The 25,680-nt window shown below is 41.9% G+C and overlaps 1 protein-coding gene across 1 annotated transcript in view; it reads right to left on the reverse strand.

The window, feature by feature from the left end:
• Positions 1–25,680, reverse strand: part of arap1 (ArfGAP with RhoGAP domain, ankyrin repeat and PH domain 1) — a 136,089-nt gene that overhangs the window by 98,689 nt on the left and 11,720 nt on the right. The gene's annotated exons all lie outside the window — the stretch shown is intronic.

Here is a 25,680-nt window from a genome sequence, read left to right on the forward strand (position 1 = left end):
AATCTGTTCTGGTGGAGGGAATTTTAAACTGAAGCTGACTCATTCTTTGAATCAAATATTAAGTTTCAATTTGAACGTGTTTTGCAATTACAAAGTAATTGCCAATAAAGTACTTCCACACCTAACTTGACTTCTCTTTTCCCCCCAAAAAGACTATGTATGCTCATTCTAAAATGCGTAAAAAGTGAGAGCGGGAATGAAGCATGAAGTAAAATAATAACGATTTATGGAGGCAATAGGGTAAGAGGAATAGGGAGACTAATTAAATATTTACTGACACCACTGGCAAACAAATCACAAAATTGGACGAAAAAGCAGCTCTTTCCACATTTGAGACATTTTATTTGAATGAACTCGCCCAGTAAAATATGAAACTCCTGCACATCACTGGCTGTGGGATAACGGAGAGGCATGTCAAGTTAGAATTAAGGAAACAGGATACTGGTGGTGTTCTGGTGAATTCAGTGACCTCGAGTTTCCCCCTATACCCTGACCAGGTCCATACCCAAACCTTAACCATACCACACCCGCACCTAAATGTAAACGGGGTTAAACATGGAGGCACCAAATTCATCAGAACACTGGCACATGGATGGTTCTTTGCAGCACGCCAAGCATGACATGATTCAACAATGGGGAGTCAGTCAGTCAGTCAGTCAGGTCAGCTACCCCACATTGACAATTACAGGCCATCCCTGCCAGGGTCTCCAGCAACAAGACACACTCAAGGTGTATGCAAACCTCCCTCCATTTTAACCATACTAACCGTAGCGTAGCGTATAATTCTATTCTTGGGCAAAGAGATTTGGTATATAGAGGAAAAAAGCAGCGTACCAAGTATAGAGCCCTGGGTTAAGCAGAGCTGAAGGTTTCAGTGTTCCTTCAACAAGGTGACTGAATGCGTAAAGTGACAGTGAGAGAACATACAGTACAACCCAACGCAGGTACAGGAACATAATGGCCTGCTGGTCACAGTCACACAAGGCTGTGGTGTACCACCACAGATATATGCTCATCGCCTCATGAACCCAGCTCCTAATTCACTCACTGTGTGTGTGTGTGTGTGTGTGTGTGTGTGTGTGTGTGTGTGTGTGTGTGTGTGTGTGTGTGTGTGTGTGTGTGTGTGTGTGTGTGTGTGTGTGTGTGTGTGTGTGTGTGTGTGTGTGTGTGTGTGTGTGTGTGTGTGTGTCCAAAAGCGTCTGCGAGGGAATGGGTGCATCTAAGAATATATGTATGCTCTTGCAAGAAGTCACATATCGTCTCTGTCGGGTGGAAACCTCACGTGTTCAAAACCGTTACTTTTCAGGATTAAAAAATAATAGCAAAAATAGCTGATCGACAAGCTCAAAACGCGTCTCTTCGCACTACGTTTCAAGTTTGTAGATCTGCTATTTTGGATACTTTTGTGTGATGCTGTGGTATGATCAAGTAATACAATTTTTAATGTATGAAAACATATGGAGAGAAGAGGTTTCTGCCCGGTGCCCGACAGCAACGATATTCTGGTTTTCAATCCCAGGTCTCCCGCGTGAGAGACCGATCATCTACCGTTCAATCAAGCAGCAAGCCCGCTTCTCCATGGGAGATATTGAGCTTATGGGCTTCAGGCAGTACTACTTGTCAAGGTGAAGAATTCTCAATGGAAGAGTAAGGAGACTACCTCCAACCACTGCAGATGTAATAGTATTGTATTATATACTCTACCATACAGATAGGTTAAAATAAATGTGGATGTGTGAGCTTGCTTCTTTGGGTTGCTCATAAGAAATATGGCAGCCTCTTATGTACAACCTCAGGGGCGTCACGGCCATTCACTGTGCGTACGACGCGACACCCTCACTCTCACAGATCCGTGATTTCATACCCCCCGAAAAAAAAAAATGTTTTGATAATAAATCGGTAAAATCAGGCAAAAATAAGAATTAAATAACCTAACCCTAACACCGAAATAAAGTAACCAAAACACGGAAAAAAAGTAACAAAATCTGCCCAAAAAAACGTAAAATTTTGAAAATACAGAATTTGTTTACATTTGACAGTTACAAATGTTTTTCACACTTTTTCAAAAATAGCAGATCTACAAGCTCATAGCGCGGCACTCGGTGCCGCGCTATGAGCTTATATATCTGCTCTTTTTGAAAAGCCAAAGTGTAAAGTAAGGGGTATAGTCCACCGAAAGTCCATCCCCCCCACCTTCTGAGAGCCCGTGACGTCCCTGTACAACCTTGAACCTTCAATTGAACAAATCATGTGATCCAGTTTGGAAAGCATCTTGCTTGTAAGCCTGTCACAATTATAACATAATCATCTAATCACAATCATTTTTGCATAATCGTTTCCATTTCAAATATTAAAAAAGCAGAAATAGCAAATCTACAATCAGTCTATTTCTGCTATTTTTACATATTTTTCAAAGTATGTCAGTGATTTCTTTGTACATTGAAGTTGGTTGTCATATCTGCCCTGTGTAATATTTGATTACGAAGCCTAAAATGCAAACCGAAAGTAGAATTTCATCATTATGTTCCGATGTTCAATGCCGAAAACACTATTAAATCGTTAATCGCAATTCTTTGTGTGACTTTGTCACCTTAATAGGAATACATCGTATGGTGGATCTGTTGTCCTCATGCATTACCGCCAGCAACATTGACTTTGTTGTTGTAATTAATTGTCTCTGTGTGTCTGTCTAGATGAAATGAAGTGTGATCAGGGGCGTCACGGCCATTCACTGTGCGTACGACGCGACACCCTCACTCTCACAGATCCGTGATTTCATACCCCCCACTTTTTGAAAAAAAATAATAATAATGTTTTGATAATAAATCGGTAAAATCAGGCAAAAATAAGAATTAAATAACCTAAACCTAACCCTAAAACCGAAATAAAGTAACCAAAACACGAAAAAAAAGTAACAAAATCTGCCCAAAAAACGCAAAATTTCGAAAATACAGAATTTGTTTACATTTGATTTGACAGTTACAAATGTTTTTCACGCTTTTTCAAAAATAGCCAAAGTGTAAAGTAAGGGGTATAGTCCACCGAAAGTCCGTCCCCCCCCACCTTCTGAGAGCCCGTGACGTCCCTGAGTGTGATCAAATACAACATCTCATCTCTGTAAAACAGGAACATCAACCGATGACTTCACTGAGGGTTTTTGACAGTGGCCATGACCTACTGTAGATTCTGTCATGGTTCTAAAAATCTATATTAGGCTGGAACACGACGACACTATAATGGAACATGAACAAATATGTGCACGTAACTCATAAAATGGTCTAAGAATAGTGGCTGACACTAAAAGAGAGTCAAGTGACTTTATGTTTGTGAGTATAAGAGGTCAGCTGTTTTCCCAGCTGTGAGTAGGATGACGTCTAAGGACATTTATGGACATTATTAAGACCTGGAACGCACCTGTGTCACTTTAGATTTCTTTGGCTATTCAAAAATAGCAGATCTACAAGCTCGTAGCGCGGCACTCGGTGCCGCGCTACGAGCTTGTAGATCTGCTATTTTTGAAAAATTGTGTTTTTTTTGTTTTGTTTTTTTTCTTTCGAAAAAGTGTTAGGATTTAGATTTTTTTTAGACGCGGCCTCAGGTCTTAATGGGTTAAGGCCAGCCCCACACAGCTGCTGTTGATGATGGCTACTGTGTTCAACATTATGGATAATAATAACATCACATTTTGGAATCGGTCTACAGCGTTGACACCCTGCATTAGAAGTACTGCCAGTCACCTCTTCATGGTGGATAAAGAATTTGAATCCAAGCGTAAGAAGATTATTTCATATAGTAGGAACTTTTAACTAAGTGTCTTGCTCAGGGACACAAGCCGAGGCTCAAACCGGCAACCTTCCAAATCCCAGACGGCCTAGTCTCTTCCCAGTCATCTACGGCCACCATTCTAGAGATTTCCTACAGTTTACTGATCCATGCTCACTGCCTGGGTTGGGTGACCACTGACCATAACTTAATCCATTAAGACCAGGAAAGCATCCAAAATAGCAGATCTACAAGCTCATAGTGCGGCACCGAGTGCCACGCAATGAGCTTGTAGATCTGCGTTTTTTTTTTAAAAATCGTGAAAGTTTGTGCAAATCTTCGCTTTAAAAATATAGATTTTTAAAGCGAACAATTTTAACTCCAATATGTGCTTCTGGGGGTTCCCTGGAACAAAACATTTGGAGATGGGGGTCGAAAATTGAAATGTTGAAATGTTCGCTTAAAAACAAACAAACAGTATATTCAAAGATTTGCACACATATTCAAAAAAATAGCAGATCTACAAGCTCATAGCGTGGCACTCGGTGCCGCGCTATGAGCTTGTAGATCTGCTATTTTTGAATATAGCCAAAGAAATCTTAAAATGACACACAGAGATGCGTTCCCAGTTTGAATGGGTTAAAAAAAAAGTGTAATGGGGGTGTCACTGGCTCAGTCAGGAGGTATAGAGTGGCCAGCATGGAATCGGAAGGTTCCTGGTTCCACACTAAGTGTCTTTGGGCAAGACACCGAACCCCTCCCGATGAGCAGGTTGGAGCCTTATATGGTCGGTGTGTGTGTGTGTGTGTGTGTGTGTGTGTGTGTGTGTGTGTGTGTGTGAATGTGTGTGCGGAAGGGTTAATGTAACGCCAATTGTATTGCAAAGGTGCTACTGTATGTTGGTGCTTATTTGAGACCTGGTGCATGTTGCATATCAGTATGCTGCCATACTGCTGTGGATATTCTTAGGAACTGAAGACCGCCGAGACAGTTAGGCAGTTAGCACCGTGGTAAACCACAGCTAGTCACACTTGTATGGTGCAGCTCAGGGGTCTTCAACGTTTTTCAGCCCAAGGACCCCTTAGCTGGGAGAGAGATGAAGCAGGGACCTCCATCCATATTGTATAGAATTGTGTTGCAGATTGAGCTAAATTAGATTTTTTTTCCCCCCCTCTACACCAGGGGTCTTCAACGTTTTCAGACCAAGGACCCCCTAGCTGAGAGAGAGATGAAGCAGGGACCCCCTACTCTATATTGTATAAAATTGTGTTTCAGATTCAACTTTTTTTGTTGACTTGGTCTGCTCTTTTTTTCCCTCTACACCAAACACCTCTTTGCCAAAAAATAGCAGATCTACAAGCTCACAACGCTTGAGGCGTTGTGAGCTTGTAGATCTGCTATTTTTTGGCTAAAGTTCTCCTCAGAATAGGGACGCTAGGGTTCAAGTGGTTAAGGTAAAAAAATAATCATACCACACAAAGACTTGGCGGACCCCCTGTAGTAACTCTGCGGACCCCCTAGGGGTCCCGGACCCCCTGTTGAAGACCCCTGCTCTACACCAAACCTCTTTGCCAAAAATAGCTGATCTACAAGCACACAACGCCTCGCGCTTTTGGCTAATGTTCCCCTCACTCCCCTCAGAATCTAATCACACAAAGATTTGGAGGACTCCCTGTAGTAACTCTGAAGACCCCTTAGGAGTCCCAGACACACACGCGCACGCACACACACACACACACACACACACACACACACACACACACACACACACACACACACACACACACACACACACACACACACACACACACACACACACACACACACACACACACACACACACACACACACACACAGTACTATAGTCTTAAAAATCAACATTTAAAGATCATGGATCGTGATCCTGCTTGAAAAGAACTGTGATATCAACAACCAATAGTAGCTTCCATGTCCAAGATGAGAGCACTCATAGGCCACTGAAGGATGTGCAGTTAGGGGGTGTCCGACCGTCCATCCCTGGAGGTCGCAAAGTGTTTCAAGCCCACCCCTGTTGCTGTGATTGGCAAGGACACTCACAGATCTCCACTCAATGTTAGACTTCCTATCCTGACCGGGCCTTTTCTGTTGCTGACAAAGGCAACCTCACCCGGGTGCTGGACAAAGAGCGATGCAACGGGACACTGGTTATTGTCTCAGCTCCACTTGTTGTTTTTTTGGCTTCAACGTTTCAAGCCAGCTGGATCTTCTTTAGGAATTTTATACAGGGAAATGGGCGTGTACATTTATACGGTCACTTCCACTATGATTGGCTATAAAAATTAGGCAGATGGAATCACCTGAGCTCATACCGATCAGTATGCAACCATTTCAAATGGCAATAATAAACACATTGAATATACTGTATGTCTATACATGTACTGTAAACCAACTGGCTACCACTGGAAACCAACTGGCTACCACTTGTACTGTACAGTACAAGAATCCCAAATGACAAGACACAAAATGAATGAACACAATGATCTAAGCGGGCGGCAGTGGCTCAGGGGTAGAGTGGCCGGGTAGAGTGAACTGGAAAGCGTAAGGTTCCGATCTTTTAACGCAATATTTTATAATATTTTACCGTGTTTTGGACTTTAGAATTCCATCGTTATGTATTGTGTTGGTCTTGCTTGTGTAGACTCTAAACTGTGGTCTACATACAGGTTGTTGTTTTTGTTCTCGCTTGGAAAGCACTTTGGGTCAACTTCAGTTGTTTTTAAATGTGCTATATAAATAAAGTTTTGACTTGACTTGACTATCCTGTTTGACTTGGAAATGATGTCACATAAGGAAGTAAAATACTCCCAGAATGCTATTTCAGTTCATCCCTTTAAGCTCTGCATGGTATAAGCTCAATTACAATGTTCATGTTACATGAATGTAAAAAGAATATTGTTGATGGAGTTATTTTGATTGATCATAATTTGTCTAGTGCCCTTAACCTGCTTTAAATGTCAAATTAATATAATAGCTGCTCATATTGGCTTAAACTCTGTCATGTACTATTCTGCTATTTCTCTGTCTATGCAAGGTCAAAGTAGTTACAGGCCTGTTCTGTGGCTATCAGTTGTTTTAAGAACACTGTATCTCGATGTTCTCCTCTGCGCTAACAATTCCTTCAGCGCCACTGAAGTCATCACTGACCAGTGACAGGTCAGACCCGAGGCCAACATGTTGTCCGAGACATGTGGACGCTGTTGTTCAAAGATAAACTGTCACACCATCTTCATCATCTTCATCATCTACCATCATCATCCTCATCTGACGACGACGTAATCATCACTATCCACCAATAGTAGGAGGACACCTCTGACGGCTGGACGCTCGATGTATCTTCAATGATGTCATATGTTTATGTTACTGGACGCTGTTAAAGTCCAGGGCTTTCTCTGTTTAACGGCAGAGAGAGGCGACGACCGATGATGCCTGAACCTGCTGATACTGTAACCTTCCATTACTCTCTCTCTCTGAATAATAGACTTTCATTACATCCAATGGCTGCCTGTGTCCTGAGTCTGTTTTTTTCTTGTCGCCTTTGATGAAAGTTACCGGTACTTATATACATACTGATGTGATGTTTCTGCCATGCATAAGTATCTGTACATATGGTTGATAAGGAAAAATAACAGCTCTATCAATTGGTCCAAATCGATGCCGGATATGGTTGAAACAGGGTGGACGAGGGGAACTGAGCTATTGACCGGAACTGTACGGTCAGACTCTCTTCCCCTGGCTTCCCCTGTTTTAATACGTATCAAACGAACCAGCATTGGGTGTAACGATGTATCACTTCTATTCAGATGAAGGTTATCTTTGAACAGTATCACATTTTTTATTTTATTTATTTTGTTTTGGACCTGGACGCGATCGCTGGACCTTTGGACTTGCCCTTTGACTCCCACATGTCTCAAATTCCACATGGTCCAGCCATCGGAGTCAGGATCCCCGAACCATTGATTCGGTATGTATATTTTTTTATTTTATTTTACCATGGTCCAGTGATTGGGATCTCCACGTGACTTCTCCCTGTGAACCTTGATCTGATGAGTATACCTTTTATTTTATTTTATTGTCTTTACCGAACGATTTGTCTCATAAATTATCAGCCTGTTTTTAAATTACTGTTTAACACAGCTCCGCCAGGGAGTCAGTCAAGTAAAAATGTTTTATCACCTGGGAGGACATTCCCTGAATGTCTCATAAATTATCCTCTTATTTAGAATACAGTGGTCTTTATTTATGTTGTTTTATTTTCTGGCTTGTCCATTGTATATATTGATCACCACCAGACACATCCATCCTCAACGTTTTTTTACACTGATGTTTGGCTATCAGCTGTTACTTACAGTTATTTGTCTTTATTTATATATATATTTATGACCATATATATAAACATATGGATTAATTTTTTTGTACCTCGAATTACCACTTTATCACGTCATTGGTGTTCGGTTCGATTAGATTAATCTAATAATAGTTTTACACTAGGTGGGAGGGGGTTGTCTGTGTGGTGCCTACATGAATATATACTATTTCAGGTTTGTCAGTCAAAGTGTTTCATGTTCTAGATATATTAATAGATTTGTGTCCCCCACCTCCTAACCCATCCCTGGGGGGCGGGTAGGGGCTTGTTCTACCAATTCGTCCGATACTCCACTATGAGTGACGGGTAGGGGCCTACACGTGCTACCAATTCGTCCGATACTCCACTGAGGGCTTTGTTTGACGGGTGGGGGGGGCCTACACGATTATACTTTATATATATATATATTGAACATAGACCGATTTTATTTTGACCACTGTATGTTAAATCATCCATCCATTTAATATATTGAGCTTTAAACAATACGTTTTAAATGCCTTAATAATACATTTTATATTCCTTTGAACCAGTGAATATATTTTGCCTTAATCCTAAGAACCCACTCAGTATAAAAATATTTCTCATTCCAAAATTAGTTTATCGCTACAATATCTATGTTCGGTGTGTATTAATGAACGATTGTTTTTTGTTCTCTCTATCTCTCTCTCTCTCTCTGTGGGTCCGCCAGTGTGTCTGTCTTCTACGGTGTGTGAGTGCGAGGGAGTGAGAGAGCGTAAGGTGAAAGTTTCTATCTCTCTTATCTTTTCTATGTGTGTGAGCGATTCAGCTATGCAGTAGGGGTGTGCCGATACACTAATTTCACGAAACGATACGATACGATATTTGGCTCACAACTTCGATACGATTTCGATACGATACGATACGCACTTTTTTTATTATGAAAATATATGGAGGAGAAAAAAAGAAAATGCAAACAAATAATTCTGTTTTTGCATTATTCAGACATGCAAACTTGTAGCTTTTCAGCTACAATAGCCGTTTTGAATCCAAATAGTATGACACCTGACCCGAAAAAAAAACATGTTGTCACTCTTTTCACTTCGGGGCCGTTTGCATGCCTGATTATTATGATTGTAAAAAAAAAAAAAAAAAAAAAAAAAAAATTTTTTTTTTTTCAAAAACGATATTTTTTTTTTCCAAAACGATACATATCGTCGCGAAAACGTATCGCGATATATCGCGGGACGATATATCGGCACACCCCTACTATGCAGGCATGCGTGAATGTTTGAATGCGTTTGTCTGTCTTGCTCGTTCTCTAACAATTTTAGTCCAAATTTCAGTCATTCTCCGGTCAGTTAAAATTAGTTTACCACTCTGGTCTCTAAAACTTCATTTCCCATAATTCCTTACAGGAAGTGTTAGTTCTCGTAATCCTAACTGCCACGTTGCTTGGCAACGACCTAACCTCCATTGAATTCAATGTATAACCCATCTCAGTTAAATTAACCATAATAAGATTCAATATGTTCTAATATCAATATTGGAAAAAAAATAACTATAATATTAAGTTTATTATAAAGTCATTTTGAATTCTTTTAAAAGTTTTGAAAATATTTTATCATTTTAACTTAAGATTTTTTTTTTTTTGAGCTTGTAGATCTGCTCTTTTTGGAAAAAAATTGAATTTCGATCTATTTTGGTGTACTTTATCTAACTCTAATATACTCTTCAGAACAAAGATGTTTATTCCTTATTTTTCATTGTTATATTTTAATTTTAAATATTTTAATTATCTAACTATATAAATGCCGAGCAACTTCCGCGCCCTCGGTGGTGACACCCCACAGCTCTGTGATCGACTAAACACAACACCGTCAGACCACATGTCGCCAACACTGTCGCCACGGCGGGCGGCCTGAATTTACGTTTCGCGTAGGGCACCTGGCATGCCTCACTACACCGTTCCCACCTCGCAACATAATTAATTCTACTCACCAAATGTCGGACACAACGGAAGTGGAAGCAGCTTCGTACCGTTTACCGTGCGCACGACCTCATCACCACAACAGCTGGCAGCCGCTGCGGGGTTTTTTTCCTTTTTTGCCAAACTTTTTTTTTGGTCACCATTTTCTCCAGGCACCATTTCTGGTGTAACGTCGGGTGTTTCTTTTCACCAGCCAATCACCTTTCACGTTGCCACGTCCGTTGCCACGTCGCGCTGACGTACGCTAAACAAGCGCTGCCGTGCGCACAATGCAAACGAGCCCAAAGGCGCGCAAAAATAAGCCGACCATTGCTTAGACACAAAGTCAGACCTGGCAACGCAGCCTAGGCCAATCATGTGTGAGAGATCTACAAGCTATGGGGCAGAGACGCCACCGTATCTTAGCAACAACTACAGCGCTCACTCTCATTGGTCCTGTCACGCTAAGAGCAGTCTCCAGACAATGGCATCGCAGACAGCTTGCTGTTACTGCTGTAGCCATCACAGGCAGTTGCAGCACGACGGACAGGGCGCTGTGATAGCTGCCATGTCGCCAACGCTAATCTGGTTGTCATGCCTGCAGCGCCTGTGCAATCACTTTGTCAACAATGCACGTTCGTGTGGTGAATGTCTATATTGCTGCTCAGTTCGTCCATTGTACATGGTGTATGTTTGTCTGTGTCTTCTGGAGAACTATGTCGCTCCACAGCAACTACAGTAACTAACGTAATGGCAGGACCGCCACGTGCAACGCATGTTAGGCTGCATTATGGTCATGTAGTAATTTCAGATAATTTCGCTCCGATTACAGCAGTGTTTATCAACCCTTTCACGCCGCCCCCCCCCCCCCCCCCCCCCCACAAATACACGTACTTGATCTGGGACCCCCCCATTCTGTTTGACTCCGTTCCACAAGTAAATATTGTGAAAATAGCCGATCTACAAGCTCGAAACGCCTCACGTTGAGAGGCTTTGTAAGCTTGCAGATCGGCTATTTTCTACATGATTGCCTCTTTCTTACATTCTTTGCCAATGTGGCCCATGTTTTCATAGCATAGTTTATTGACTACTTCTGTTGCAGAAATGGCCATTTCCTTTACTTTCGGTTTTTTATTGTCTCCGCCAGGCCGAAAGGCATGGCGCAAGACTATGTTTCACCCCCTGTCCGTCCGTCTGTGATAGCTAATCTCTCACATCGTTGACTTGATCGCAGCAAAATAACAGCCCGATGTGGAGAGTCAGTGAGAGCTGGATAAACGACGTAAAATGTGTCAAAAGGAGTCTGTACGGCTGTCGATAAATGAACACATGACGTCAGTGGGAGAGGAGATATTGTGTCTTTTGGACAAACAGCAGCGTGGTGCTGATGTTTGTTGTGTCAAGCAGCTTAATGTCAGAGTGTTTGTGTTGGAGCGCCTCAGTGCGGCTGCAGAGTTCATGTGCAACCTCTTCCACAGAGACACAGAGACACTAGAAACTCTGCTGGGGAAAAAAAACACTGCTGGGCATTGACTTTCCTATGGACATTGATCTACACACTGCAGGTATATCTGCTACACACACAACATCAAACTACACACTGCAGGTATGATGCAGCGTTTGCATTACAGCCAGCATGCCAGCGTAGTTCCCATATGGTTTCAAGGTGGGCTAAACCATATGGACCCCATGTCAGCAATGTCAGCGGCATCCACTTCAGTCCCAACTGCGATGCCCATGCAGGCTATAAGTAGCTTCTACCTGGCCCTTAGGTGGGCCCCAACTAGCCATGTTTATGTGGGACCAAGGCGGGTCCTAACTGCGTTTGCCCATGCAGGCTTTAACTGGGTTCTACCTGGGCCCTAGGTGTACCCTAACCAACCACAGTGCAGTGCCCATCGCTCCAATTGTTGTGATGTCAGGGCTCTCAATACTGCACATTGGTGGAGGAGGAGGAGGGGCCGCAGGGCGACCGCACACATCGCTGAACCAATGGTAGCCCACGGATGTTTCCTCTGTGGATTTACAATCTGCCCCTCTATGCCACATATCATCCGCACTACAGGGTCTTCACTGACCGAGCCACGGCCCCACTCACCCTCATGACGCTACGCCACTTAAACGTGCGGCAGCATGCGCTGGGTTGCCAGGTTTGCACAGCCTGCGCCAGAAACAAGCAACCACCTTCATGAAAACAAAAAAAACACCGAAATGGTCCGCAATGTTCCAGGGGTGTCCCCGCGCGTCCCAACACTCCACAGGGGGTCAGTGGACCATCAGGGGGTCCGCGGACCCCCTGATGGCGGATGAAACATAACAAATATTATTTCTTCAAATTTTTTCCTTTTTCAAAAAAAAATTTCCACAGTTTCACTCCGGCGATTTGGGTCCCCCAATATACACACGGCCACGCTGGGCCCCGTGCGCGGCTGGGGTTGAGGGGGGCGTAGCCCCCCGAAACTCTAGTAACTTTAAAAAAATGTTTGTCATTTTATTTTTTTTATTTTCTTTCTTTTGATTTTCAGTTGGATTTTTTTCTTTCTCATCAACAAATTTGTCCTCTGACACACACTATATTACAGATATATGAGTGTCAAATAGAGGGGAGTTTGATGAATGATTTGATTTAAATGTTTAATATGCTTTGTTTGTGTTTGTTTCATTTTAGAACGAGAATGTAAACCAATTCCTGGACAACAATAAGGTCACAATACCTGCAAATTGTGACATACAGGGCTAAAACTCTAATTTTATATTTTGTTCCAAACTGTTTAAACTCTGTTTCATACTATAGTCAACTGTAGGTCTCATGCCAAACAGTAAATTTGATTTCCATCTATCTTACAGATTTCAACTAATGTCTTGGATAGATGTTTGATGCCCCCATGCCTACATGATGCAATCGGGAAGTATTTCTTGAGTTTTAAGACCATTCCACGTGAGTTTTTCCCTAAATAAAGTGTAAAGTGATGTAATAAATAACAGGTATCAGGAGTGTATTGTTCCATTTTCAAATACTTTGGACCGACAGGTCGACTTGTTAAATAAAGCACTGGACCGCAGCTTCACAACGAGGAGGGTAACTTTTTCTATTTCTGGACATGCACAGAATCGGACCAGGACACGTAGGTTTCCTGTCAGATTGAAAATGTCGGACTGGTCAGTTTTCTCTCACTCTCAGGCAAAGCTGCCAATGTCATTAACTGTGCTGAAAATTGATCAAATCTAAACATATTTTGAAAAGGTTTGTTTGGGACAGTACATTAGCTGAGATTTTTTTGAATTATAATAAAGTTATTTGCAAATTGCAAGGGGAAAACTTGTCGTGTGGTGAATCTCATGAAATATAACCCTGTTTTGCTTTCTAATTGAATAAAATAACCATTATATACAGTCCTTTTGAAGTACAATTTTGAATTAATATCTGAATAAATTATACAGTCCTTTTGAAGAAGTAAAAATGTGTATGTTATCTGAATAACTAACCATTTATTTTTGCCCCTAAGTCATTTGAAATCTCTGTGTCCTTACCTAGTCACTGTAAGGTTTGTCTGTGTCTGATTTGGTTTGAATAATGTCACAAGGTACAAGACTTGATCAGCTTGACCCCGCGGACCCCCATCTAAAAATATTTTGTTCCAGGGACCCCCAGAAGCAAAGATTTGAGTTACAAATGTTAGCTTTAAAAAATATATTTTCAAAGATTTGCACAAATTTTCAAGATTTTCCAAAGATAGCAGATCTACAAGCTCATAGCACGGCACTCGGTGCCGCGCTATGAGCTTGTATATCTGCTATTTTTGAATAGCCAAAGTATAAAAGGTCATAATTATTCTGATGCTATATTTACACATGTTGTTGGGTACCCCCTGGAACCCCTTCAAGTACCCCTGGGGGTCCCCGGACCCCACTTTGAGAACCAATGCTTTAGAGGGTGACTGCTGATTGGTAATGTCATGTGAATTAATTCAATCCTTCTCTTGTGAGAAGCAATGTTTGGGGTAACGCAATACATGAGTAACAATGTAAATGCATTATCACATTACGTTGCTGTGTCAGGCAGAAACCTTGTATCTCCATATTTTAACTGTTTGTGTCTTTTCGTCAATTAAAGCCCGACTTTCGCGACGCGTTTTGAGCTTGTCGATCTGCTGCTTTTGCCATTTTTTTATTTGAATCCAGAAAAGTGGCAGTTTTGTACAAGGTTTCCACCGACAGAGACGATTACACAGTTACAATTACTTGTCAGATACTCAATTTTTAAGCCTCTAATGAATTCATGCACACTAATGACAAAGCAGTTTTCTACCATTTGCTATAGGCTCTATGCACAGCAGCCATATTGGAAAGAAATTGGGCCTCTTTCTTACTTCCTTCACAGGTGTTACCAATGATACTAATTGAGGCTCTGTTCCATTCTGGTCAAACAGAGGCAGGGTGCTGATATTGTGCATGTTGGCTCACTGGAAACACTCTCAGGGTTCCTTGAGGGGGTTCTAAATGACCCCTTGTGGGTGTGTAACTCTGAGAGTGTACAAATGGAACCAAATGGACCCGAAAGGGTCCATTTGGTTCCATTTGTACACTCTTAGAGTTATGGTCCTTGAAATTAAGTTTTGAGAACCACTGTGCTACACTAAATGGAACGGAGCCGTCATTAGTACCATTGGTAACACCTGTGAAGGAAGTAACGAAGGGGCCTAAAGTTTTTCCAATAGACCCCTTAACAGACGACGTCATACTGGCTGCGTGCAGCCAGTATGCGCGCAACGAAACCCATTATATCAGGTCTCGTTAGGACGCGTCTCACTAGCCAACACACACAAGAGGGGGTTGGGGTGTGCTGAAACCAGTGCACCCCGAAACAGGTTGGGAATTGATTGCGTGAAACAATCACCTGTGCGTCCAGGCTCAATGTTAGTAAACAAATAATTGGTCTATATGGCTGCTGTGCATAGAGCCTATTTAGGCTTTTATTTGATTTTTCATATAGACTGCACTGCAGCCTATACACAGATAGAGGGCACTGCAGCTTCTGAGCTGTCATGACATTGAAGTTTAGGCAGATTTTTTCTTTTTTTTTAAAAATACTTCTCTATTCCGTTTAGTCTACTCTACCCCCTTCCATTCGATGTAATTATGCCTAGACCTTTAGTTTTATGGCAGGGAAATAACGCAGAAGTAATATAATGCATTTCTGGCCAAAGTATGACAAACTACTTATTTAAGGTAACTTCCCCCAACACGGGTAAGGAGGACATGCAACGCTGACCAGCCTATCGTCTCACTCTGTCGGGTGGAAACCTCGTATGTCCAAAGCTGTTACTTTTCAGAATTCAAATTAAAAAATATCAAAAGTAGCTCAAAGCGTTTTGAGCAGCCAAGTGGATCTGCTACTTTTTGATGCTTTTGTGTGACACTGTGGGTATGATCAAGTAGGGAATTAATTGACGGAAAAACACAAAAAGTTAGAATATGGAGATAAGAGGTTTCTGCCCGACAGCAACGCTATGTAAAACAAGTGGTTCTACAACAAAAAAACAGATGAAAAACATGTGGTTTTGTTAGTCACTTTCTCTACAATAATATATCCAATTTCAGTACAATGATGCATAGCTAGCATGCCCGTGATTAAGAGACAATTCAATGAGATCACTGGGTTTCGCAATGTGATTGCTGTGATTTATTGCAGGCCTTAACATGTGAATCTGCAGCCACACCGTCCATCAATGATTACGCATTTGTACAAAATAAATGTCACTCAATATATTATGTGATTTGTGGTGCCAGCCTTACCAGGCTTTCTCTCCTAAAATGTATAACAATCATGACAAACATTTTGTGACAAAGGTTATCCCCTCAGGAATACCTGTTACCTCACAGGAGAACACCAACAGAGCAGCGAGGAACACAGGTTCACCCAGTCCATCCATGCCCACGGTGCCAGTGGGCATTGGGCATGGAGAGCACTGCGTCGGGGGCAGCTTGCAGATCAGTGGGGGGGGGGGGGGGGGGGGGGGGACTGTACAGGCCAGTGTGCATTGAGCGTGCCGCTCAGTACATGTGTAAGCGCACGGTGAGGTCTGCTCACAGCACGAGCACCAGTCACTTCATTAGACTTAACTCAATACAAAAGTAGAGGGAGACAGTAGGCAGGGGCGTCACGGCCATTCACTGTGCGTATGACGAACACCCTCACTCACATAGATCCGTGATTTCATACCCCCCACTTTTTGAAAAAATAAAAAATAAAAAAAAGAATAATTAATTTTATTTTCTTATTTTTTGATAATAAATCGGTAAACTCAGGCAAAAATAAGAATGAAATAACCTAACCTAACCCTAACACCAAAATAAAGTAACAAAAAAAAAAAAAAAAAAAAATCCGCCGAAAAAACGCAACATTTTTAAAATACAAAATGTGTTTACATTTGACAGTTACAAATGTTTTTCACGATTTGAAAAATCGTCATAGCTCATAGCTCATAGCGCGGCACTCGGTGCCGCGCTATGAGCTTGTATATCTGCTATTTTTGAATAGCTAAAGTGTAAAATAAGGGGTATAGTCCACCGAAAGTCCATCCCCCCCACCTTCTGAGAGCCTGTGACGTTCCTGACAGTAGGCTCTACAGTTTATCTGACAACAGCTTATTTTAACTCAGTGTGAGTTCTTTAATTCAGTGGTTCTCAAACCTTTTCATGTCAAGGACCCCCAAATTGATATATACTTGGCCATATGAAAATGTCTTTTGCCAGGGACCCCCAGAAAAAAAGTTTTTAAGCTTGTAAGCTTGTATATCTGCTATTTTTAATAGCCAACGTATAAAATCTGGATAAAATGGTTGAAATAATTGTAATACTGTATTAACAAATTTAGCTGGGGAACCACTGTTGATATGCATTCATTAATTGCTGGGAAAACACAAATAAATAAGTGAATGAAGACCAGAAATCTAAAGCTTTTTTGTTTTGTTTTTAAATACATTCGAAGAAATTAAAATGTATTTTACTCTAAATGTACTTTCCTACAGCCTACTTTATAATCTTAGCGTGTTAGTGTGTGTGTGTGTGTGTGTGTGTGTGTGTGTGTGTGTGTGTGTGTGTGTGTGTGTGTGTGTGTGTGTGTGTGTGTGTGTGTGTGTGTGTGTGTGGTTAAGGTAATACAAGTAATTTCCTGTGCCATTTCCTCTAACAGGCCCAGAGACCATAGGAGCACAGCGGGGCAGCTCTCTCTCTCTCTCTGCACAAAGGTGTTACTCGCCCTAAAAAAAAACAGATATTCTAGCTAACAAAGCAACACCTTGAAACCTTGAAAAATGTGTTATTTTCGGCGAGCTACACTGTCGAGTACTATGCATAACTTAGGCTCATCTCTGTTCTGAGCAGTCTGACACTCTCAGGCCAAAAGCACTTCCCATTTCTCAAATGAGGAAGTCAAGAAAGAGGGCAAGGCGTCAAACAGTTAACTTCATGAGAAACAATGTGAGTTGCTGCTAAGGTCATAACTGTGTCACGTATGCATTGTTATTGTCATAATCAACTAGCCTACAATATGCCAATACTGCACACGTGCAGAAAACAAACAAGTCAACTTTTATCGATGCATTGCACACACACACACACACACACACACACACACACACACACACACACCACACACACACACACTGACACACACACACACACACAGGGCATTCACATAATATGCACGCCCCACCAAACACAGACACACAGACAGCTGACACGGTCCAGCATCTTTGACCATGCAAAAATCTTTACTTCAGCTCTCGCTTACTGAGGGTGGAAAGGCAGCACAGAATAATATTGTCAGCTGCGTGCGTGCGTGCGTGCGTGCGTGCGTGCACGTGACAGTGCAAAAAAGTAGCCTATAATGGAGACTGAGCAAAACAGAGGAAAGAGGTAGAATGCTTACAGTTAAGTGGGAGAGACAACATTTTAAACACAAGACATTTAATACCTAAAATCAGTGTGAGATTTAGACCTTTAGAGGTCAGTTTTTGGCATTTCCTCTGCATACAGTTAAACCCAACACTCAGGGTTTTGCAGTGAAACACGACACAGTACCATCCTCGAGTATTAATTTACCCGTTTGTAGCTACAGTACCAGGGACCCATGAGGGGGTTGGGGGTCCCCAGCTAAATGACTGATAGTTAAGAACCAAATGGACCCTTACGGGTCTCTGTAACTCAGAGGAGCATAAATGGAACCAAATGGCCCATTTTGGTTCAATTTGTGCACTCTCAGAGTTAAGCACTTGAACCCCAGAATCCTTGTCGATCGGCTATTTTCAGCTAAAGCCTTCACCGCAATAACAGAAAAGACACTAGCATAGAGCCCTGAAGGGGACTGCGGTCGGGTCCACCACATGGGGTTCAAGTGGTTAAATCGACACTAAGGACTTTGCAGTGAACCCCAAACCTGGATTCACACAGAGCGGTGGTTCATGGACAGAGTGGGAGGAGCGCGGCTCCATTATTTTGGTGCTCAAGCATCCGCTCCTTTTCATTTTCTGCTGCCTCACACAAACATTTAACTCCCCTGGTCCTTTCAAAACACCCATTTAATCCTTATGTCCCTCTATCGCCCCTCTCTCTCTCTCTCTCTCCTCTCTCTCTCCTCTCTCTCTCTCTCTCTCTCTCTCTCTCCTCTCTCTCTCTCTCTCTCTCTCCTCTCTCTCTCTCTCTCTCTCTCTCTCTCTCTCTCTCTCTCTCTCTCTCTCTCTCTCTCTCTCTCTCTCTCTCTCTCTCTCTCTCTCTCTCTCTCTCTCTCTCTCTCTCTCTCTCTCTCCTTTTCCGTCCTCCTCCACTCCCCCCACCCTCTCAGAAGGCAGCCAATAACAGGGGTCTCTGTGTTGCCTCAACAATGGCACATTCTGTTGCCTAGGCAAGCGTGCGTGAGTGCATGTGCACACGCGTGCACACGCACGCACACACACACACTAAAGGGAGAAAATAATATCAAACACACAGACACTGAGCCCGAGTGTTCACAACAGTTTTCTGAAAAACATACGTTTCTATATCAGTGGTGCTCAATCTTTTTCATGTCATGGACCCCCGAAATTATATGTATTTGGCCGCGGACCCCCATCAAAATATTTAGTTCCGGGGACCCCCCAGAAGCAACGATTTGAGTTAAAAAATGTTCGCTTTAAAAATATATATATATTCAGAAGATTTGCACAAATTTTCACGATTTTTACAAAAATAGCAGATCTACAAGCTCGTAGCGCGGCACTCGGTGCCGCGCTATGAGCTTGTATATCTGCTATTTTTGAATAGCCCAAAGTGTAAAATAAAGCTTTTTAGCTCAAATCTAAAAATGACACAGTTCCAGGTCTTAATGGGTTAATGATACTGTGCGTGCACACACACACACATACACACATGCCCACGCACCCTTTCTATTAGAGCTGTGTGATGATGCATACGTGCGCTACATGTACATGATGACTACATGTGTCTCACTTCTGGTTCCGTCCAGGGTCAACTCTTTGCCTACTTTCAAAAGCCTCTTTCATAACCCACACACCAGACCGGCCCTCCTCCCACTGTCTCTCTCTCTCTCCCGGTCTGCTCTCCTGTCATCACTTTGGGCCAGATTCATACGTAGGCGTGCGCCGGTGTCGCACGCCCGAAAACAGCAAACTCACATCACATTGTGAGTTTGTAGATCGGCTATTTCCCGTGGTCAACACCCGACTTTTATTATTACTTTCTATAAAATTGATAATCGGCTGGTTGTTTAGAACCGGACTCAAGAACCACTGTGAAGGCCTAGCTGGGTTGTAAGGCCAGCTAGCCACTAAATATGCCATCCGTGATTAACTGGGTTGTAAGGCCAGCCAATCTCCTGGTACTCTGGAAAGAGTTAAGATGATCTTCGAGCGTCGCTGAGGACACTCCCTTAACCAGGGCATCCAACCACCCTTATACTGCTTAGAGTTCTCAACGGGCCTTAAAATTAAGGCTCGGCCCTAACTGGGCCCGACTGGGCCGGCCCGAGGCTCGGCCCGAACCCGACTATTACCATCATGTTAGGCCCGAAAGCCCGAAAAAATCTGAGGGGGGAAAAAATAAGATTTTTTTTTTCTGTTCTGAATGTGTATTTATCTATTATTAATATTATTATTTTTTAAATCATTAAAAAATGTTTTTTTTTTTTTTCCATGGAGCCCGAGGCTCGGCTCGGCCCGACCAATTAGCATACTTTTGAGGCCCGGCTCAGCCCGAAAATGTCGGGGCGGGTCGGGCCCGGTCGGGTTCGGGTAGAATTTGAGAACTCTAATACTGCTGGCTGTGCCCCTGATGTCACCACGGTGATGGCAGATAGCGTCAGACATCTCCATACATGGAGCTGCCCATGTCCGTCATGCCCAAGTATGGGACCATGACGTCAGTCCTGGACGTGACGGCCATCTCCATATATGGAGTCTCGGAGAAGGGTTCGCTGATGTCAGAGCCCGTATCTATCGCACGTCTTGGGTCTCTATGACGACTTCGTATAGGTCGATCGTCTCCATTTATGGGGATCTCCATATATAGGCCAGTGCTGGCAAGTATGCCCTAAACCATTGGTTCTCAAAGTGGGGTCCGGGGACCCCCAGGGGTACTTGAGGGGGTTCCAGGGGGTACCCAACAAAATGTGTAAATATAGCATCAGAATAATTATGACCTTTTATACTTTGGCTATTCAAAAATAGCAGATATACAAGCTCGTAGCGCGGCACCGAGTGCCGCGCTACGAGCTTGTAGATCTGCTATTTTTGAAAAATCGTGAAAATGTGTGCAAATCTTTGAATATATATTTTTAAAGCGAACATTTTTAACTCAAATCGTTGCCTCTGGGGGTCCCTGGAACAAAATATTTTGATGGGGGTCCGCGACCAAATACATGTCATTTTGGGGGTCCTTGTCATGAAAAAGTTTGAGAACCACTGCCCTAAACGTTCGCAACACTTTCTCTATCTATACTATATATCGTTGCTGTTAGGCCTGTCACAATTATTACATAATCGTTTAATCGCAATTATTTTATACTAGAGGTCCGGCCGCCCTACCGCCAGGGTTGCCAGATCGGCTTATTATAATTTCCCCGCAATATTTTATTTGAAAATAGCCGATCTACAAGCTCACAACGCGTCGCATCGCGACGCGTTGTGAGCTTGTAGATCTGCTATTTTCAAATAGCTGATGTATATGTTCAAGTGCTCATGTGGCCCCATAGTCGCTTCTTTTGGGCTGGTTTTCCTAGACCTGGTTGCTTGTTTCTCTCACAGAATCTGGCAACACTGCCTACCGCTAGCCGCGCACGGGGCTCTGGCGCGCTTATTTTGGGGTACCAAAATGGTGGGATACAAATTTCCAATAGAAAAGTAAAAAGAAAATATATATATATATATATATATTTCCAGGGGGTCCTCGATTATATAAGTAGATAATCGCAATTATTTTTGCATAATCGTCATAATCAATTCCATGTTAAGAAATGTCATATATTGTTTTTAAATGACAAAAAATAGTGGAAATAGCAGATCTAGAAGCTCAAACGTGTCGCGTTTCCACTATTAATGTTTATTTTTAAGTATAAAGTAATTAAATATGTGTTATTTGTCATATCTGCCCTGTGCAACTTTTGTTTACGATAATTACGAAAGCTAAAAGCAAAACAGAAATGTAATGTTTATTCATAATGTTCCATTCGTTTTCAACGACAGAAACACAACTAAATCGTTAATCGCAATTATTTGACTGATAATTAATCGTCAACTTAAATTTGTAATCGTGGCAAGCCCTAGTTGTCGGGCAGAAACCTCTCATTTCCATAAACTTTTTGTATTTTTCTCTACAGCGTCACACAAGAGGATCAAAAGTTAGCAGATCTACAAGCACGAAACGCGGTGCGAATCTACGTGTTTGCTGCTTATAGATCTCTTTATGGTGAATATGAAACACAATGGGACACGTAACCACTTCAACCCTATAATACTTTGTTCACCGGGGTCCCCCAGGGCTCTGTACTCGGCCTCCTCCTTTTTTCCCCTGTACACAAGATATCTTCGCCAAAGGTAGCCGATTTACAAGCTCACAGCAACAAGTCGCGATTGTGAGCTTGTAGCTAGTAGATTTGTTGTTTATTTTTGCAGAATGTTCGCCTATCATGACCATGCCCAGAATAGGGAGGCTATAGGGTTCCCGTCATCAAAATATTTGCTCCCTCAGCGGTATCGGGGTGTGTGTGTGTGTGTGTGTGTGTGTGTGTGTGTGTGTGTGTGTGTGTGTGTGTGTGTGTGTTCTCTCCGTCTCAGCATGTAACACTTTTTCTTCCCACAACGCCAACGGTTTTAGCAGATCAACTCATATCAACAACAACAACACATGACCAACAGTAACACACACACACACACACAACTTGGTAAACAGGTCGACAAAGGGTTTGTGTGTGTGTGTGTGTGTGTGTGTGTGTGTGTGTGTGTGTGTGCGTGTGCGTGTGCGTGTGCGTGTGCGTGTGCGTGTGTGAGAGCTCTGGGAACAGAGGACAGTACGTGCTGTAGCTTCAGGCAGGGTATTTAACCCATTCAATCCAGGAACGCATCCAGAAATGCCTTCTAAATCCTAATCGTTTTCTGAAAACCCTATGTTGCTATTATATCAGTGGTTCTCAAACCTTTTCATGTCAAGGACCACCCAAAATGATATGTATTTTGGTCGCGGACCCCCATCTCAAAATATTTTGTTCTAGGGACCCCCCAGAAGCAAAGATTTGAGTTACAAATGTTAATAAAAAAGAAATGATAATAATAATAATATATATTCAAAGATTTGCACACATTTTCATTATTTTTCAAAAATAGCAGATCTCCAAGCTATGAGCTTGTAGATCTGCTATTTTTGAATATAGCCCAAAAGTGTAAAATAATGATCCTAGCTAAAAATAAATCTAAAATGACACAGTATGTGTTGCCGGGTAGAATGGGTTAATCCAGTGTGTGAGGGCAGCATTGTCAGCCCACGGCCCACACTGCACCCTCATATGACATCACCTGCTTTTCTCTAACCAGAAGAGCTCACAGTGATCATCACACAACCACAGGTTTTCAATGTGCGGGGGGGGGGCACACACAGCCTCCAGGGGGGGGGGCAGTGGTGGAAAAAGTACTGAAGTGTTTTACTTAAGTAAAAGTAATCAATACTGCAATGTAGAAGTACTCTCTTACAAGTAAAAGTCCGGAAGAAAAAAAAAAACAACTTGACTAAAAGTACAAAAGTGTTGGAATCAAAATGTACTTAAAGTACCAAAAGTAAAAGTACTAAAATTTTTGAAAATAGCCGATCTACAAGCTCACAACGCGTTGCGATGCGACGCGTTGTGAGCTTGTAGATCTGCTATTTTCAAATAGCCTAGGTATAAAATAGGGCTAAAGTGGTTCATGTATTTTCTATAATGTAATAATTTATATCTGCAAAGTAACTAGTAACTAAAGTTTTCAAATAATTGTAGTGGAGTAAAAGTACAATATTTGCCTCTGAGATGTAGTGGAGTAGAAGTAAAAGTATTGGAAATTGCTAATACTCAAGTAAAGTACAAATACCTCAAAATTGTACTTAAGTACAGTACTTAAGTAGATATACTTAGTTACTTTCCACCACTGGGCAGGGGAGGCCAATTGGAAAGGAGAGGAAAACGGAAGAAAAATAAATCCATCACAAATATCTTGTAATGTGATTCAAATGTTTGTTATCAGGGCGTCCTTGAAAAAGAGAGCTTGCTCTCAATGGGTTTCCCTGAATAAATAAAGGACAAAGAAAGAAAGAAAGAATATATCGGTTGTTGTCGTCGGGCAGAAAACCTCTTAGCTCCATATTTTTAACTTTTTGTGTTTTTTCCTAAATTAAGTAATAAACGCCCCTACTTCATCACACTGCAACACCAAACAAAAGCATCAAACGTAGCAGAGCCACAAGCTCAAAACGCAGCACGTTTTGAGCTCGTGGATCTGTTACGTTTGATGCTTTTTGAGTTTGAATCCTGAAAAGTAACAGTTTTGGATGTATGAGGTTTCTTTTCAACCGACAGAGACGATATCATCTCTGTCAGGCAGAATGAAACCGTGTACAGTACAGTACAGTGTGTCCCAATACGTTGCTTTTCAGGAAATGGGGGGGGGGAAAAAACTTGTATTCCAATGAATCCAATGTAGTTATTATTAACTCTTGCTAATACTTTTCATTGGTTCAACATTTAGAGGCACACTCAGAAAAAACGGCTGATCTACGTGCTTGTAGATCATCTATACTCAGAACTTTTGCACGACACTTGCATGACAAAGTAGGCCGTTATTAATTTACAATACAAAATACGTAAGAAGCTGCGATAACACTTGTTATGCATCCCATGTCTATGATGCAATATAAACACACTTACAATGCATTATAATCTGCACTATCCTCCTATAATTTGACAAACCTCTGTAGTGCGTGGTGTCGTGGTGTCGTGGTGGTGAGGCCAAAATGGTTCTGCCCGGTTCTCCTCAGTGGATGGAGCAATTGATCTGAATTTGCACACAGTCATTGACCCTTACCATGTGCACCTAACAGCCAAGCCCGTTTTCCGATTACACGAAATCTCAGCGGTTTATTAGCGTTTTTGTGTTCGCTGGCTCCCGGGTTGCCAGATCATGTGCGCATATCCCCCGACGGGTAAGGTCTATAGTTATAAGATTCACAAATACTCACAATGCTTTATAACAATAATCACATTATAAAGCATTTCATAATTAGTTATAAAGTATACAGTATAATTGTCTCTATAATCTTGCATAGGTTTGTTTTTTCTTAAAGCAACACATGACCACTTATAGTGACTTATAATGACAGCATATGACAGTGTGATTTTAACAGTCTTTATAATGCATTATAAGAGTGATGACAATGCATTATATAATGGTTTATGTGTTATGTCTTATGAGTGCTTATAACTGTAATTATACAGTGTTATAAGCGCTACAATGCATCTACTACTTGACCTTATGTCATTAAATATGCTTTATAATGTGTCATGATTATTGTAATAAAGCATTATGAGTATTTATGAATGCTTAGAACTATAATTATGCAGTGTTATAAGCAGATTATAATGCATTATAACTTATGTCTAATGCATTATAGACATGATGGGGTGCATAGCAAGTGTTACCATTGTTTTGTAAAACTTCAGACATCCGAAATGTTGTGCAAAGCGAACACACAACATGCAGTATGATGGAGTTCTGTATGATGTAATAAGATCACAGGTATACACAGTAAAATACTGAGTACTGGATTCAACTCTGAAAGTGTACAAATGGAACCAAATCTATTTGGTTTCAATACACTCTGAGTTACAGACCCATAAAGGGTCCATTTGGTTCCTAACTATCAATCATTTCGCTGGGGACCCCTTTCGTGTCAAATTGTACACTCAGTCTCAGGGTCAAATTAACGCTCAGGATTGTACAGTGTCCCAAACTTTCTGCACCGGCTGAGGGTGACTACAATGTAGTAGCACAGACCTTTATGGTTCCATAAT

Source organism: Gymnoscopelus microlampas (genome assembly GCF_963454915.1).
Source record: "Gymnoscopelus microlampas genome assembly, chromosome: 8".
Taxonomy (NCBI): Eukaryota; Metazoa; Chordata; class Actinopteri; order Myctophiformes; family Myctophidae; genus Gymnoscopelus; species Gymnoscopelus microlampas.